Here is a 3,535-nt window from a genome sequence, read left to right on the forward strand (position 1 = left end):
GACAGGGACACAGACACATACAGAGACACAGACAGAGACACAGACAGAGACACAGACAGAGACACAGACACAGACAGAGTCAGCGACACAGACGGAGACACAGACAGAGGCATAGACACAGATACAGGCACAGACACAGACAGGGACACAGGCACAGACAGAGAAACAGACAGAAACACAGACAGAGAGAGAATTGGACACATACAGGCAGAGACACAGGCAGAGATTTACCATTCTGCATTACCAGGAGAGACTGTCGGTGGGTGGGTGTGACTCCCCTATGGCCGATCAGCTGGGTCAGTGTGACTCCCCCATGGCCGATCAGCTGGGACAGTGTGACTCCCCCAATGCTGATCAGCTGGGTCAGTGTGACTCTCCCATGGCCGATCAGCTGGTTCAGTGTGACTCCCCCATGGCCGATGAGTTGGGTCAGTGTGACTCTCCCATGGCCGATCAGCTGGTTCAGTGTGACTCCCCCATGGCCCATCAGCTGTGTGTGTGCTCCCCCCATTGCCGATCAGCTGGGATGTGCTTCCCCCCATTGCCGATCAGCTGGGTGTGTGCTTCCCCCATTGCCGATCAGCTGGGTGTGTGCTTCACCCCCATTGCCGATCAGCTGGGTCAGTGTGACTCCCCCATTGCCGATCAGCTGGATGTGTGCCTCTCCCCATTGCCGATCAGCTGGGTGTGTGCCTCCACCATGGCCGATCAGCTGGGTGTGTGCCTCCACCATGGCCAGTCAGCTGGGTGTGTGTGACTCCCCCAATGCCGATCAGCTGGGTGGGTGCCTCACACCTAAACACAGTCTGTGCAGCAGAATGTGCCCAGACAGAGACAGAGACTGAGACACAGACAGACACGGAGATACAGACAGAGTCAGAGAGTGAGACACAGACACCGACAGACACAGCGACACAGACAGAGGCAGAGGCTGAGACACAGACAGACACAGAGACACAGCGAGACACACAGACAGACACAGAGACATAGACAGAGCCACAGATAGAGACACAGACAGAGACAGACACAGAGACACAGACACAGACAGACACAGAGACACAGACAGAGACAGACAGAGACGGGACACTGACAGAGACACAGACAGAGACAGGGACACAGAGAGAGACAGGGACAGAGAAACAGACACAGACACAGACAGGGACACAGACAGAGACAGAGACACAGACAGACACAGAGACAGAGACACAGACAGAGACAGGGACACAGAGAGAGACAGGGACAGAGAAACAGACACAGACACAGACAGGGACACAGACAGAGACAGAGACACAGACAGACACAGAGACAGAGACACAGACAGAGACAGAGACACAGACCGAGTGTGGGGGAGCACTGCCAGTGCTGGGTGTGTGGTGGGAGCACGGGCAGTGCTGGCTGTGTGGTGGCGCACTGACAGTGCTGGCTGTGTGGTGGGAGCACTGACAGTGCTGGCTGTGTGGGGGGAGCACTGACAGTGCTGGCTGTGTGGTGGGAGCACTGACAGTGCTGGCTGTGTGGTGGGAGCACTGACAGTGCTGGCTGTGTGGTGGGAGCACTGACAGTGCTGGTTGTGAGGTGGGAGCACTGACAGAGCTGGCTGTGTGGTGGGAGCACTGACAGTGCTGGTTGTGAGGTGGGAGCACTGACAGAGCTGGCTGTGTGGGGGCAGCACTGACAGTGCTGGCTGTGTGGTGGGAGCACTGACAGTGCTCGCTGTGAGGTGGGAGCACTGACAGAGCAGGCTGTGTGGGGGGAGCACTGACAGTGCTGGCTGTGTAGGGGCAGCACTGACAGTGTTGGCTGTGTGGGGGAGCACTGACAGTGCTGGCTGTGTGGTGGGAGCATTGACAGTGCTGGCTGTGTGGTGGGAGCACTGACAGTGCTGACTGTGTGGGGGAGCACTGACAGTGCAGGCTGTGTGGGGGAGCACTGACAGTGCTGGCTGTGTGGGGGGAGCACTGACAGTGCTGACTGTGTAGGGGAGCACTGACAGTGCAGGCTGTGTGGAGGAGCACTGACAGTGCTGGCTGTGTGGGGGGAGCACTGACAGTGCTGGCTGTGTGGTGGGAGCACTGACAGTGCTGGCTGTGTGGGGGAGCACTGACAGTGCTGGCTGTGTGGTGGGAGCACGGACAGTGCTGGCTGTGTGGGGGGAGCCCTGACAGTGTTGGCTGTGTGTTGGAGCACCGACAGTGCTGGCTGTGCGGGGGGAGCACAGACAGTGCTCGGTGTGTGTGGCGAGCACGGACAGTGATGGCTGTGAGGGGAGCACTGACAGTGCTGGCTGTGTGGTGGGAGCACTTACAGTGCTGGCTGTGTGGTGGGAGCACTGACAGTGCTGGCCATGAGGGGAGCACTGACAGTGCAGGCTGTGTGGTGGGTGCACTGACAGTGATGGCTGTGTGGGGGAGCACTGGCAGTGCTGGCTGTGTGGGGGAGCACTGACAGTGCTGGCTGTGTGGGGGGAGCACTGACAGTGCTGGCTGTGTGGGGGAGCACTGACAGTGCTGGCTGTGTGGGGGAGCACTGACAGTGCTGGCTGTGTGGTGGGAGCACTGACAATGCTGGCTGTGTGGGGGGAGCACTGACAGTGCTGGCTGTGTGGTGGGAGCCCTGACAGTGCTGGCTGTGGGGGGGAGTGCACTGGCAGTGCTGGCTCTGTGGGGTGAAGTGCACTGGCAGTGCTGGCTGTGGGGGGGGAAGTGCACTGGCAGTGCTGGCTGTGGGGGGGAGCACTGACAGTGCTGGCTGTGGGAAGGGGGGGAAAGTGCACTGGCTGTGCTGGCTGTGTGGTGGGAGCCCTGACAGTGCTGGCTGTGGGGGGGGAGTGCACTGGCAGTGCTGGCTCTGTGGGGTGAAGTGCACTGGCAGTGCTGGCTGTGGGGGGGAAGTGCACTGGCAGTGCTGGCTGTGGGGGGAGCACTGACAGTGCTGGCTGTGGGAAGGGGGGAAAGTGCACTGGCTGTGCTGGCCCTGTGGGGGGTGGGAGGTGCACTGGCAGTGCTGGCTGTGGGGGGAGCACTGACAGTGCTGGCTGTGTGGGGAGCACTTACAGTGCTGGCTGTGTGGGGGAGCACTGACAGTGCTGGCTGTGTGGGGAGCACTGATAGTGCTGGCTGTGTGGTGGGAGCACTGACAGTGCTGGCTGTGTGGTGGGAGCCCTGACAGTGCTGGCTGTGGGGGGGGGAGTGCACTGGCAGTTCTGGCTCTGTGGGGTGAAGTGCACTGGCAGTGCTGGCTGTGGGGGGGGGGGGAGTGCACTGGCAGTGCTGGCTGTGGGGGGGAGCACTGTCATTGCTGGCTGTGTGGGGGAGCACAGACAGTGCTGGCTGTGTGGGGGAGCACTGACAGTGCTGGCTGTGTGGTGGGAGCACTGACAGTGATGGCTGTGTGGTGGGAGCCCTGACAGTGCTGGCTGTGGGGGGGGAGTGCACTGGCAGTGTTGGCTCTGTGGGGTGAAGTGCACTGGCAGTGCTGGCTGTGGGGGGGGAAGTGCACTGGCAGTGCTGGCTGTGGGGGGAGCACTGACAGTGCT

This window comes from Scyliorhinus torazame, unplaced genomic scaffold, assembly GCF_047496885.1.
Source record: "Scyliorhinus torazame isolate Kashiwa2021f unplaced genomic scaffold, sScyTor2.1 scaffold_82, whole genome shotgun sequence".
Classification (NCBI taxonomy): Eukaryota; Metazoa; Chordata; class Chondrichthyes; order Carcharhiniformes; family Scyliorhinidae; genus Scyliorhinus; species Scyliorhinus torazame.